This window comes from Physella acuta, unplaced genomic scaffold (assembly GCF_028476545.2).
Source record: "Physella acuta isolate Inbredline_101_S28 unplaced genomic scaffold, ASM2847654v3 ptg000916l, whole genome shotgun sequence".
In the NCBI taxonomy this organism is placed as follows: domain Eukaryota; kingdom Metazoa; phylum Mollusca; class Gastropoda; family Physidae; genus Physella; species Physella acuta.
This window is the reverse complement of record NW_026732433.1, coordinates 61,753-78,554: the sequence shown is the minus strand read 5'-3', so window position 1 is coordinate 78,554 and position 16,802 is coordinate 61,753.

Genomic DNA, 16,802 nt, shown 5'->3' with positions numbered 1-16,802 from the left:
ATCGTTTGCCAAGTACAGTATGTTCAAAAATAGATTACTATATGTAAAATAAATGGAAATCAAAGTTTAAAAACGTTAGTAAAGAGAAACATTTTGTGAACTGATTTCATAGGAGAGTATTAATGTAGGCCTAAATATGTTGGAGTAAGTCGAAAATAAATCAAGGCATAATTTTCTTTCACGATAATTGTTCTTTCTGTGAGCGTGTCTTTCATGAGTCTGCCTAGACAGAGAAAGAAACGATTTCATGTTGTGTGTTGTCTTTCATTCATTCAATATGGCTGTGAAAATGAAGCTACCATTGTATAATGATTTAATATTTTTATATCTTATTTAGTAACATAAATATAATAAAAATCTACTTATACTCCCATTTAAATCTTTTATTAATTTAAGGTGCCTTATTATGTATTTGCAATGATGTGAATTGGAATTCTAAAAAAGAGTTTGAAGGAAATTATGTTCCTCTGGATTTAAGTCGTGTTCAACGAACTGCGTTTAAAATTCATCTTTACATTTCTATTTGATTTTTAAATTTTACAGCTATTTTAATTTAAAACTAACTACTAGATCTTTATTTTAGCAACGTATGTGGCAAAATTAGCACACTTCAGGATACCTAAATATTTTGTACAAGTTTTAAAAAATTTAAATTGTCATTTTTTAGCATGCACTTATAAGCGTTTAGCACAAATACTTTAATCAATGTATTATAATTTATCTAATTAAGAATTTTTTTGTCTCTAAAAGACATGCCAGTTGACATGTATATTTATTAATGTTTTTATTAATTAGCTGTGAGTGTAGGTACGAATTCATAATAATTCATGTACATTGTTTATATATTGTAGGCTAAACACTATGGTGGAGGTAAAGTTTATTATACTTTCTTGTTTGTATTCTAAAGTATATTGTAATTATGCTGTTTCAAATCATTTTTTTCGATCAGCTGTTAATTATTTCTTCTTGCCTATTGTAAACACACCGTTATTTTTTTTTATTAATCCAAGCCTTATTAAACGTATGTATTTGTTTCGTTCCGTAGCTTTTAAAATTTCTTACAATTCGTAATTTGAATTTGCTATGGTGAACTATAGCCTAAATTTTATTGAAGTGTTTTAAGTGTGTGGTATAATTTAACTCTTTAGCGCATTTGGATCTTATTCTCATACAAATTTAAACCATCGACGTCAGCTTTCATTTTACTTTTACTCTGGCTTGCCAGTTTGAATTTGAAAAAAAATGTCTGTATTTTATTTCTACCTTACATTATAGTTATAGATATCACTTTCTTCCCTTATAAAATGGTTTGACTATCATAGAGTTGGATGATCAAAATGGTTAAAATTACATTTTCGAAGGAAAATGTGTTGAAATTTTAATCGTATCTTTTCATTCATTCTCTCCGTATCTTGACAGTGTCAGACGTTCATTTCAAACTTTGTCTCTGAATTTTCAAAAACTCAAACCAGTTTTAAGGCTACAATAAGTGACAACAATTTGTGTTGTCGTTGTCCTTAGTTGTGGTACATGAAACCGTTTGGGGGTTTATCTTTTGGAGGATATTCCCGACAAATGAGTTCAAATTTTTTAAATTTGTTTTTTGTCAGTCGAACCACGTTATTGGGTGTCTGTCGTACTCTATGTTACATTAACATTTTCAATATTTATGTATTTCTAAATTTGTTTATTCGACGTGTGAGTAAATAAGCCTAAATAGTGAGTATAAAATTTTAAACATTAAATTTGGAACCAGATTATATTTGTGCTTTGTTTTTTTTGTTTTTTTTTTTTTGTTAAATGCGGTACTCACAATACGCGGAAAACTTTAGAGCTAGGTGCAACGGTAAAATATCCTACCTGCGCGGACGTTTTTATTTACTCTCGTGTTAAAAACAAATTCAATCAATATCGAAACAGAAGTGTCTCATTCTCAATACCTTAATCACGCAACTGAATATCATTTAATGATAGCTAAGCATCTTTTTTTAAACGTAAGTTTAAGGTTCATGTTCAGGATCGTCCAACTATTTGCTCATGTTTTCAATGTGTTCAGCTGTTGCAGAAATTGCGTCTTTTTATCAGAGTGTTGGGTTTAACCCGCCTTATAATAGAACGTGTCATTGTTATTGTATCAGCATCCCGTGCCTTAAACCGGAGGGGAGGTTAATTTATTCGATCGTTGGAAACGTTTTTCATGTAACTTTATTTGGTCTAGTCAAGTTGATGGTATGTACATTTGGCTTAGCTAGGGGGAGGAGGCGTGTTCTATTATGAAAAACGTAGTTCATAAATAAAGAATTTATTTTTTAACTCATACTAAATATATTGAATAAACCCACTAGGTAACATATCTGCTTACATTATGGAATGACAGCTCATTATCACTGTAACACTGTTGTCTTCCGTTTTTCCATTGTGTATGTTGTTGATTTTTTCAAATTTCTACCATCACATAGCTAACTATCTATCAATGCACAGGCTCTGTAATCCTTCTCCTACTCTTTCTAACAGTGTTTACAATTATTTATTTTTGGAGACTTTCGACAATTAGTGTAGCATAAATAGTTTTTTTAGAGGCTGGTGAATAACGCAATTAATAAAAGCTCTAAAAACTCATTATGTGTTGTTCTTACTTTAAACAATTAGACTTATTAATTGTTACTAAACTATTGATTAAGGTTAGAAGTCGCAAACGAGTAACACTTTGAAAAAAAAAAAGAACGACTGCGGCAGAGAATAGAAAATGTTTAAAATTTGAATGATTTAAAATTTGTTTAAAATTAGCGGATACTGTCGTGAGACAAAGTCGTTTCTGTCACCAGATAATCTATACAATGATTTCTCTTTCCCAGATCTATATATATAAAGCAAAGTGGTCGGGTGCCCGATAGGGCACTTCCCGGCGCCGCAGGCGCGTCAAATTTGGCACGATGGTGCCTTGGGGCGATAGAACACGAGGGCCGGTGACGGTTCGCCGAAAAGTCTACGGAGAGGGGGTCAAAACTGACCTCGACTGACCAGCGCCTTATATGGGCTATATTACGAAAAAAAATTTCCTCCGACGACCCCCCTTGAAATTTTGTGAGGTGGTAGGAGAACGCCTTGGGGTGTCACAAAAAACTCGGCATATCTGGGAAAACTTCGTAAAGGGGTCAAAACTGACCAGTTGTATTTCCCTATATAATCTTTGTATTTTATGGGAAAAACAGAGGGTCATTTCAACGCAGACTTTAGGGTACTTAAGCTCAGTATATCTCGCTAATTTTTTGCATACTCTTAGGTCAATGGCTTGACCTTTAGGGAAAACTGTCGGTTTCACTCAAAGCCCTCGACGAGGGCTAAAAAGTGACCGCGAGTGAAATTCTCTTTATATGAGCTCTAATACAAAAAAAAATTTCCTCCGACGACCCCCCTTGAAATTTTGGGAGGTGGTAGGAGAACGCCTTGGGGTGTCATAAAAAACTCGGCATATCTGGGAAAACTTCGTAAAGGGGTCAAAACTGACCAGTTGTATTTCCCAATATAATCTTTGTATTTTATGGGAAAAACAGAGGGTCATTTCAACGCAGACTTTAGGGTACTTAAACTCAGTATATATGGCTAATTTTTTGCATGCTCATAGGTAAATGGCTTGACCTTTAGGGAAAACTGTCGGTTTCACTCAAAGCCCTCGTCGAGGGCTAAAAAGTGACCGCGAGTGAAATTCTCTTTAAATGAGCTCTATTACGAAAAAAAATTTCCTCCTACGACCCCCCTTGATATTTTGTGAGGTGGTAGGAGAACGCCTTGGGGTATCACAAAAAACTCGGCATATCTGGGAAAACTTCGTAAAGGGGTCAAAACTGACCAGTTGTATTTCCCTATATAATCTTTGTATTTTATGAGAAAAACAGAGGGTCATTTCAACGCAGACTTTAGGGTACTTAAACTCAGTATATCTGGCTAATGTTTTGCATGCTCATAGGTAAATGGCTTGACCGTTAGGGAAAACTGTCGGTTTCACTCAAAGCCCTCGACGAGGGCTAAAAAGTGACCGCGAGTGAAATTCTCTTAAGATGAGCTCTATTACGAAAAAAAATTTCCTCCGACGACCCCCCTTGATATTTTGTGAGGTGGTAGGAGAACGCCTTGGGGTGTCACAAAAAACTCGCCATGTCCGGGAAAAATCGGGAAATGGGTCAAAACTGACCAGTCGTATTTCCCTATATAATCTTTGTATTTTATGGGAAAAACAGAGGGTGATTTCAAAACGGATTTTAGGGCACTTACCGTCTTTACATCTGGCTAATGTTTTGCATGCTCTTAGGTAAATGGCTTGACCTTTAGGGAAAACTGTCGGTTTTACTCAAAGCCCTCGACGAGGGCTAAAAAGTGACCGCGAGTGAAATTCTCTTAAGATGAGCTCTATTACGAAATTTTTTTTCCTCTGACGACCCCCCTTGATATTTTGTGAGGTGGTAGGAGAACGCCTTGGGGTGTCACAAAAAACTAGCCATGTCCGGAAAAAATCGGGAAATGGGTCAAAACTGACCAGTCGTATTTCCCTATATAATCTTTGTATTTTATGGGGAAAACAGGGTAATTTCTACACAAATTTTAGGGTACTTACTCTTTGTATAACTGGCTAATTTTTTGCATACACCTCTGTAGATGACTGGGCCGTATGGAAAAACTGTTGGTCAGCATCAAAGCCCTCGAAGAGGGCTAAAAATGACTGCGATTGAAATTCTCATTATACGAGATTTGGTCATTTGGTCTATAAACAGGGGCGGTAACTTTTTAATGTAACAATTTTTTAATATTTTGTATACTCTTTTTAAGAAAAAACAAAAATCATAATGTATAGCATTGTTTTAAATGGATATTTTGTTATAAATTAAGTTTTGTATTGTATTGAAATTGTAAAATTAATTGCAAAGTAATTTAATATTATATTTGATTTATATTTTTTATGAAAGCCCTTTCAGTTCTAATAACCTTGCGAGTAATAAGTTTGCGAATATTCCATCAATTTATGGGCTCAAGTAAAGTATACCACTCTATAAATGTAGGCCCTAAGCATTTAACATAACAGCCAATCACCTATTAATTATTAATCATTCAATTTCTCAACTTTTTTGAAAACCTAAGCGAAGCTAGGCAGTATGCCTAGTAATCTATACAATGATTTCTTTTTCCCAGATAATCTATACCAGGGGTCGGCAACCCTTTGAAACGGAAGAGCCAAAAGTTACAATTTTCAAAATTTCCCTGGTTTTAAAGAGCCACCAACATATTTTTTATTTCAAATATTTTATTTTTTTATTAAGATTATTAGTATTAGTTCAAGGAGCTGGAGAGCCGCATCTTGATATCAAAAGAGCCGCATGCGGCTCGCGAGCCGCAGGTTGCCGACCCCTGATCTATACAATGATTTCTCTTTACCAGATAATCTATACAATGATTTCTCTTTACCAGATAATCTATACAATGATTTCTTTTTCCCAGATAATCTATACAATGATTTCTCTTTACAAGATAATCTATACAATGATTTCTCTTTACCAGATAATCTATACAATGATTTCTCTTTACCAGATAATCTATACAATGATTTCTCTTTACCAGATAATCTATACAATGATTTCTCTTTACCAGATAATCTATACAATGATTTCTCTTTACCAGATAATCTATACAATGATTTCTCTTTACCAGATAATCTATACAATGATTTCTTTTTACCAGATAATCCATACAATGATTTCTCTTTACCAGATAATCTATACAATGATTTCTCTTTACAAGATAATCTATACAATGATTTCTCTGTACCAGATAATCTATACAATGATTTCTCTTTACCAGATAATCTATACAATGATTTCTCTTTACCAGATAATCTATACAATGATTTCTCTTTACCAGATAATCTATACTATGATTTCTTTTTACTAGATAATCTATACAATGATTTCTCTTTACCAGATAATCTATACAATGATTTCTCTTTACCAGATAATCTATACAATCATTTCTTTTTACCAGATAATCTATACAATGATTTCTCTTTACCAGATAATCTATACAATGATTTCTCTTTACCAGATAATTTATACAATGAATTCTCTTTACCAGATAATCTATACAATGATTTCTCTTTACCAGATAATCTATACAATGATTTCTCTTTACCAGTTAATCTATACAATGATTTCTTTTTACTAGATAATCTATACAATGATTTCTCTTTACCAGATAATCTATACAATGATTTCTCTTTACCAGATAATCTATACAATGATTTCTCTTTACCAGATAATCTATACAATGAATTCTTTTTACTAGATAATCTATACAATGATTTCTCTTTACCAGATAATCTATACAATGATTTCTCTTTACCAGATAATCTATACAATGATTTCTCTTTACTAGATAATCTATATAATGATTTCTCTTTACCAGATAATATATACAATGATTTCTGTTTACTAGATAATCTATACAATGATTTCTCTTTACCAGATAATCTATAAAATGATTTCTCTTTACCAGATAATCTATACAAGGATTTCTATTTACCAGATAATCTATACTATGATTTCTCTTTACCAGATAATCTATACAATGATTTCTCTTTACCAGATAATCTATACAATGATTTCTCTTTACCAGATAATCTATACAATGATTTCTCTTTACCAGATAATCTATACTATGATTTCTCTTTACCAGATAATCTATACAATGATTTCTCTTTACCAGATAATCTATACAATGATTTCTCTTTACCAGATAATCTATACAATGATTTCTCTTTACCAGATAATCTATACAATGATTTCTCTTTACCAGATAATCTATACAATGATTTCTCTTTACTAGATAATCTATACAATGATTTCTCTTTACCAGATAATCTATACAATGATTTCTTTTTACTAGATAATCTATACAATGATTTCTCTTTACCAGATAATCTATACAATGATTTCTCTTTACCAGATAATCTATACAATGATTTCTCTTTACCAGATAATCTATACAATGATTTCTCTTTACCAGATAATCTATACAATGATTTCTCTTTACCAGATAATCTATACAATGATTTCTCTTTACCAGATAATCTATACAATGATTTCTCTTTACCAGATAATCTATACAATGATTTCTCTTTACCAGAAAATCTATACAATGATTTCTTTTTACCAGATAATCTATACAATGATTTCTCTTTACCAGATAATCTATACAATGATTTCTCTTTACCAGATAATCTATACAATGATTTCTCTTTACCAGATAATCTATACAATGATTTCTCTTTACCAGATAATCTATACAATGATTTCTCTTTACCAGATAATCTATACAATGATTTCTCTTTACCAGATAATCTATACAATGATTTCTCTTTACCAGATAATCTATACAATGATTTCTCTTTACCAGATAATCTATACAATGATTTCTCTTTACCAGATAATCTATACAATGATTTCTCTTTACCAGATAATCTATACAATGATTTCTCTTTACCAGATAATCTATACAATGATTTCTTTTTACTAGATAATCTATACAATGATTTCTCTTTACCAGATAATCTATACAATGATTTCTCTTTACCAGATAATCTATACAATGATTTCTCTTTACCAGATAATCTATACAATGATTTCTCTTTACCAGATAATCTATACAATGATTTCTCTTTACCACATAATCTATACAATGATTTCTCTTTACCAGATAATCTATACAATGATTTCTCTTTACCAGATAATCTATACAATGATTTCTCTTTACCAGATAATCTATACAATGATTTCTTTTTACTAGATAATCTATACAATGATTTCTCTTTACCAGATAATCTATACAATGATTTCTCTTTACCAGATAATCTATACAATGATTTCTCTTTACCAGATAATCTATACAATGATTTCTCTTTACCAGATAATCTATACAATGATTTCTCTTTACCAGATAATCTATACAATGATTTCTCCTTACCAGATAATCTATACAATGATTTCTCTTTACCAGATAATCTATACAATGATTTCTCTTTACCAGATAATCTATACAATGATTTCTCTTTACCAGATAATCTATACAATGATTTCTCTTTACCAGATAATCTATACAATGATTTCTCTTTACCAGATAATCTATACAATGATTTCTCTTTACCAGATAATCTATACAATGATTTCTCTTTACCAGATAATCTATACAATGATTTCTCTTTACCAGATAATCTATACAATGATTTCTCTTTACCAGATAATCTATACAATGATTTCTCTTTACCAGATAATCTATACAATGATTTCTCTTTACCAGATAATCTATACAATGAATTCTCTTTACCAGATAATCTATACAATGATTTCTCTTTACCAGATAATCTATACAATGATTTCTCTTTACCAGATAATCTATACAATGATTTCTCTTTACCAGATAATCTATACAATGATTTCTCTTTACCAGATAATCTATACAATGATTTCTCTTTACCAGATAATCTATACAATGATTTCTCTTTACCAGATAATCTATACAATGATTTCTCTTTACCAGATAATCTATACAATGATTTCTCTTTACCAGATAATCTATACAATGATTTCTCTTTACCAGATAATCTATACAATGATTTCTCTTTACCAGATAATCTATACAATGATTTCTTTTTACTAGATAATCTATACAATGATTTCTCTTTACCAGATAATCTATACAATGATTTCTCTTTACCAGATAATCTATACAATGATTTCTCTTTACCAGATAATCTATACAATGATTTCTCTTTACCAGATAATCTATACAATGATTTCTCTTTACCAGATAATCTATACAATGCTTTCTGTTTACCAGATAATCTATACAATGATTTCTCTTTACCAGATAATCTATACAATGATTTCTTTTTACTAGATAATCTATACAATGATTTCTCTTTACCAGATAATCTATACAATGATTTCTCTTTACCAGATAATCTATACAATGATTTCTCTTTACCAGATAATCTATACAATGATTTCTCTTTACCAGATAATCTATACAATGATTTCTCTTTACCAGATAATCTATACAATGATTTCTCTTTACCAGATAATCTATACAATGATTTCTTTTTAGCAGATAATCTATACAATGATTTCTCTTTACCAGATAATCTATACAATGATTTCTCTTTACCAGATAATCTATACAATGATTTCTCTTTACCAGATAATCTATACAATGATTTCTCTTTACCAGATAATCTATACAATGATTTCTCTTTACCAGATAATCTATACAATGATTTCTCTTTACCAGATAATCTATACAATGATTTCTCTTTACCAGATAATCTATACAATGATTTCTCTTTACCAGATAATCTATACAATGATTTCTCTTTACCAGATAATCTATACAATGATTTCTCTTTACCAGATAATCTATACAATGATTTCTCTTTACCAGATAATCTATACAATGATTTCTCTTTACCAGATAATCTATACAATGATTTCTCTTTACCAGATAATCTATACAATGATTTCTCTTTACCAGATAATCTATACAATGATTTCTCTTTACCAGATAATCTATACAATGATTTCTCTTTACCAGATAATCTATACAATGATTTCTCTTTACCAGATAATCTATACAATGATTTCTCTTTACCAGATAATCTATACAATGATTTCTCTTTACCAGATAATCTATACAATGATTTCTCTTTACCAGATAATCTATACAATGATTTCTCTTTACCAGATAATCTATACAATGATTTCTCTTTACCAGATAATCTATACAATGATTTCTCTTTACCAGATAATCTATACAATGATTTCTCTTTACCAGATAATCTATACAATGATTTCTCTTTACCAGATAATCTATACAATGATTTCTCTTTACCAGATAATCTATACAATGATTTCTCTTTACCAGATAATCTATACAATGATTTCTCTTTACCAGATAATCTATACAATGATTTCTCTTTACCAGATAATCTATACAATGATTTCTCTTTACCAGATAATCTATACAATGATTTCTCTTTACCAGATAATCTATACAATGATTTCTCTTTACCAGATAATCTATACAATGATTTCTCTTTACCAGATAATCTATACAATGATTTCTCTTTACCAGATAATCTATACAATGATTTCTCTTTACCAGATAATCTATACAATGATTTCTCTTTACCAGATAATCTATACAATGATTTCTCTTTACCAGATAATCTATACAATGATTTCTCTTTACCAGATAATCTATACAATGATTTCTCTTTACCAGATAATCTATACAATGATTTCTCTTTACCAGATAATCTATACAATGATTTCTCTTTACCAGATAATCTATACAATGATTTCTCTTTACCAGATAATCTATACAATGATTTCTCTTTACCAGATAATCTATACAATGATTTCTCTTTACCAGATAATCTATACAATGATTTCTCTTTACCAGATAATCTATACAATGATTTCTCTTTACCAGATAATCTATACAATGATTTCTCTTTACCAGATAATCTATACAATGATTTCTCTTTACCAGATAATCTATACAATGATTTCTCTTTACCAGATAATCTATACAATGATTTCTCTTTACCAGATAATCTATACAATGATTTCTCTTTACCAGATAATCTATACAATGATTTCTCTTTACCAGATAATCTATACAATGATTTCTCTTTACCAGATAATCTATACAATGATTTCTCTTTACCAGATAATCTATACAATGATTTCTCTTTACCAGATAATCTATACAATGATTTCTCTTTACCAGATAATCTATACAATGATTTCTCTTTACCAGATAATCTATACAATGATTTCTCTTTACCAGATAATCTATACAATGATTTCTCTTTACCAGATAATCTATACAATGATTTCTCTTTACCAGATAATCTATACAATGATTTCTCTTTACCAGATAATCTATACAATGATTTCTCTTTACCAGATAATCTATACAATGATTTCTCTTTACCAGATAATCTATACAATGATTTCTCTTTACCAGATAATCTATACAATGATTTCTCTTTACCAGATAATCTATACAATGATTTCTCTTTACCAGATAATCTATACAATGATTTCTCTTTACCAGATAATCTATACAATGATTTCTCTTTACCAAGATAATCTATACAATGATTTCTCTTTACCAGATAATCTATACAATGATTTCTCTTTACCAGATAATCTATACAATGATTTCTCTTTACCAGATAATCTATACAATGATTTCTCTTTACCAGATAATCTATACAATGATTTCTCTTTACCAGATAATCTATACAATGATTTCTCTTTACCAGATAATCTATACAATGATTTCTCTTTACCAGATAATCTATACAATGATTTCTCTTTACCAGATAATCTATACAATGATTTCTCTTTACCAGATAATCTATACAATGATTTCTCTTTACCAGATAATCTATACAATGATTTCTCTTTACCAGATAATCTATACAATGATTTCTCTTTACCAGATAATCTATACAATGATTTCTCTTTACCAGATAATCTATACAATGATTTCTCTTTACCAGATAATCTATACAATGATTTCTCTTTACCAGATAATCTATACAATGATTTCTCTTTACCAGATAATCTATACAATGATTTCTCTTTACCAGATAATCTATACAATGATTTCTCTTTACCAGATAATCTATACAATGATTTCTCTTTACCAGATAATCTAACAATGATTTCTCTTTACCAGATAATCTATACAATGATTTCTCTTTACCAGATAATCTATACAATGATTTCTCTTTACCAGATAATCTATACAATGATTTCTCTTTACCAGATAATCTATACAATGATTTCTCTTTACCAGATAATCTATACAATGATTTCTCTTTACCAGATAATCTATACAATGATTTCTCTTTACCAGATAATCTATACAATGATTTCTCTTTACCAGATAATCTATACAATGATTTCTCTTTACCAGATAATCTATACAATGATTTCTCTTTACCAGATAATCTATACAATGATTTCTCTTTACCAGATAATCTATACAATGATTTCTCTTTACCAGATAATCTATACAATGATTTCTCTTTACCAGATAATCTATACAATGATTTCTCTTTACCAGATAATCTATACAATGATTTCTCTTTACCAGATAATCTATACAATGATTTCTCTTTACCAGATAATCTATACAATGATTTCTCTTTACCAGATAATCTATACAATGATTTCTCTTTACCAGATAATCTATACAATGATTTCTTTTTACCAGATAATCTATACAATGATTTCTCTTTACCAGATAATCTATACAATGATTTCTCTTTACCAGATAATCTATACAATGTTTTTTTTTTACTAGATAATCTATACAATGATTTCTCTTTACCAGATAATCTATACAATGATTTCTCTTTACCAGATAATCTATACAATGATTTCTGTTTACCAGATAATCTATACAATGATTTCTCTTTACCAGATAATCTATACAATGATTTCTCTTTACCAGATAATCTATACAATGATTTCTCTTTACCAGATAATCTATACAATGATTTCTCTTTGCCAGATAATCTATACAATGATTTCTCTTTACCAGATAATCTATACAATGATTTCTTTTTACTAGATAATCTATACAATGATTTCTCTTTACCAGATAATCTATACAATGATTTCTCTTTACCAGATAATCTATACAATGATTTCTCTTTACCAGATAATCTATACAATGATTTCTCTTTACCAGATAATCTATACAATGATTTCTCTTTACCAGATAATCTATACAATGATTTCTCTTTACCAGATAATCTATACAATGATTTCTCTTTACCAGATAATCTATACAATGATTTCTCTTTACCAGATAATCTATACAATGATTTCTCTTTACCAGATAATCTATACAATGATTTCTCTTTACCAGATAATCTATACAATGATTTCTCTTTACCAGATAATCTATACAATGATTTCTCTTTACCAGATAATCTATACAATGATTTCTCTTTACCAGATAATCTATACAATGATTTCTCTTTACCAGATAATCTATACAATGATTTCTCTTTACCAGATAATCTATACAATGATTTCTCTTTACCAGATAATCTATACAATGATTTCTTTTTACCAGATAATCTATACAATGATTTCTCTTTACCAGATAATCTATACAATGATTTCTCTTTACCAGATAATCTATACAATGATTTCTCTTTACCAGATAATCTATACAATGATTTCTCTTTACCAGATAATCTATACAATGATTTCTCTTTACCAGATAATCTATACAATGATTTCTCTTTACCAGATAATCTATACAATGATTTCTCTTTACCAGATAATCTATACAATGATTTCTCTTTACCAGATAATCTATACAATGATTTCTCTTTACCAGATAATCTATACAATGATTTCTCTTTATCAGATAATCTATACAATGATTTCTCTTTACCAGATAATCTATACAATGATTTCTCTTTACCAGATAATCTATACAATGATTTCTCTTTACCAGATAATCTATACAATGATTTCTCTTTACCAGATAATCTATACAATGATTTCTCTTTACCAGATAATCTATACAATGATTTCTCTTTACCAGATAATCTATACAATGATTTCTCTTTACCAGATAATCTATACAATGATTTCTCTTTACCAGATAATCTATACAATGATTTCTCTTTACCAGATAATCTATACAATGTTTTTTTTTTACTAGATAATCTATACAATGATTTCTCTTTACCAGATAATCTATACAATGATTTCTCTTTACCAGATAATCTATACAATGATTTCTGTTTACCAGATAATCTATACAATGATTTCTCTTTACCAGATAATCTATACAATGATTTCTCTTTACCAGATAATCTATACAATGATTTCTCTTTACCAGATAATCTATACAATGATTTCTCTTTGCCAGATAATCTATACAATGATTTCTCTTTACCAGATAATCTATACAATGATTTCTTTTTACTAGATAATCTATACAATGATTTCTCTTTACCAGATAATCTATACAATGATTTCTCTTTACCAGATAATCTATACAATGATTTCTCTTTACCAGATAATCTATACAATGATTTCTCTTTACCAGATAATCTATACAATGATTTCTCTTTACCAGATAATCTATACAATGATTTCTCTTTACCAGATAATCTATACAATGATTTCTCTTTACCAGATAATCTATACAATGATTTCTCTTTACCAGATAATCTATACAATGATTTCTCTTTACCAGATAATCTATACAATGATTTCTCTTTACCAGATAATCTATACAATGATTTCTCTTTACCAGATAATCTATACAATGATTTCTCTTTACCAGATAATCTATACAATGATTTCTCTTTACCAGATAATCTATACAATGATTTCTCTTTACCAGATAATCTATACAATGATTTCTCTTTACCAGATAATCTATACAATGATTTCTCTTTACCAGATAATCTATACAATGATTTCTCTTTACCAGATAATCTATACAATGATTTCTCTTTACCAGATAATCTATACGAGCTGGACTGCTAACTCGTAACGAGTTCGAATCCGGGTTCAAGTCAGTAGACCGTCCCTGAGTCCACCCAACTCTGATGGGTACCTAACTCACGTTAGGGAAAGTAAAGCCGGCTGGGCATAGTGCTGACCACACTTGCTCTTCATATGCTGAGGTCACAGAAACAAGTGAACTCTGCTTCACTTGCCCCATAGACCGTCAGGTTTGAAAAGGGAAATTTACTTTACTTTTTTAGATAATCTATACAATGATTTTTCTTTCCCCAAAAAACTGGATCACATTTTTTAAACTAAAAAGAGCCCCAACTAATCTCGTTGGTAAAGGGAAATCGCTATGAATCGATTAAAAATGAATATTAAATTGTAGGCCCGTGTTACTTCCCATTTTACAAAATTTAATAACCAAGGGAAACAACCATTAACCATGTTCACAAAATCAATTAAACCCCAGAGATATCAAATAGTAAAAGAAAAAGAAAACGACAGAATTATTACACCTAACACGAAATTGTATATTCTTATCATGTATTTAGTCAAATTTTTAACAGGTGGTACGTTGTTAAACTCGATAGATTCAAAATTAAAATAGATAACAATGAGCTATATCAACAACATAATTTTTAATAACACAGAAATTACATATCATTTATTAGATATGTCTGAACTGTTGAGGGTTATTTAGATGTATACTTTTAACTGTGCCCCCCCCCCCCTCCCGGAGAAAAAAAATCTGGAAGAAACACTGCCTGACCCATAGAGCTACCATATGATAAGACTCAGAGGCGTCGAGAGGCGGGGGTTGGGGGTTTGGCCCGCAGCGGTGACTCCATTTACTATAATTTTTTCTGTAGCCTACCATGTGATAAGACTCCTTCATGTGTAGGTCTACTATGTGATGAGAATCTCACACGTAGGCTAAAATGTGATAAGATATGTAGGCCTACCATGTGATAAGACTCTCATCTGTAAGCCTACCATGTGATAAGACATCTGTAGGCCTACCATGTGATAAGACATCTGTAGGGCTACCATGTGATAAGACATCTGTAGGGCTACCATGTGATAAGACTCTCATCTGTAGTTATCAGCTCACCTTATGCACATAATAATTTTCCCGTCAGTTTTGACTAACACTACGAAACAAGTCAAGCATTATTTTGGTGTTTAATTTATTGTACATAACATAACAATCAAACAAGGATAAAACAACTGCGATGGAAATAGAAGCTTCATTCACCGGTAATGAAACAACAAAAGATGATCACATGAATAGAAAAATTGAGCAAAAACATTTGATACCTGCATGTCAACATGGCAAGTAACAAAGACAAATTCATTTAAGACATGCTTGCAAATCATACAGGACATTTTCAAACATTCATTAATTACAAAAATTACACTAAGAATCCTGGTTATGTTTTAATCTACTACCTGTTCTGTTACAACAGCTTATCTTAAAATACACGTTTCGTACCTATATACATATGTATGTGTGTGTGTATATATATATATATATATATATATATATATATATATATATATATATATATATATATATATATTAAAAATATATCTATATAAAAACATACCAAATTACATACAACATAGAAATTAATTATTCTCTCCACATACAACAGACATCTCGTCCATGATTTTATCAATCACTTCATGAAATTGCATAATGAAAGTATTGATGAAGGTCTATATCTTAGTAATAAATAAACACAAGAGAGAGAATAAAACTGATGGAATGTACTGGCCAGGGAGATAATCCAGGCCAAAAAAAAACAACTTCAGTCTATGTACAGTCATGGTTTGACTCAACAAACAATATCTCAATCCGGACAAAACTAAATCTATGTACAGGCATGATTTAATCTTAAAATCTGAACAAAGCAAGTCTATCTAATTCATGGGCTACTCTAAAAATGTATCTAAATTCGGACAAAACTTTATTCTATATGGGGCCTACAGTCATGAGCTATTTCTATAACTTGAAAAAACTTTATAAAATAATGATCTAAAATACTTTATAACATATTTTTATAACTTGAAAAAATTTATATACAGTCATGATTTACTCTGTAATCTATTTCTATTATTAAACTTGACAAAAATTTTTATATACAGTCATAATCTACTCTGTAATCTATTTCTATAACTTGACAAAATTTTTTATAT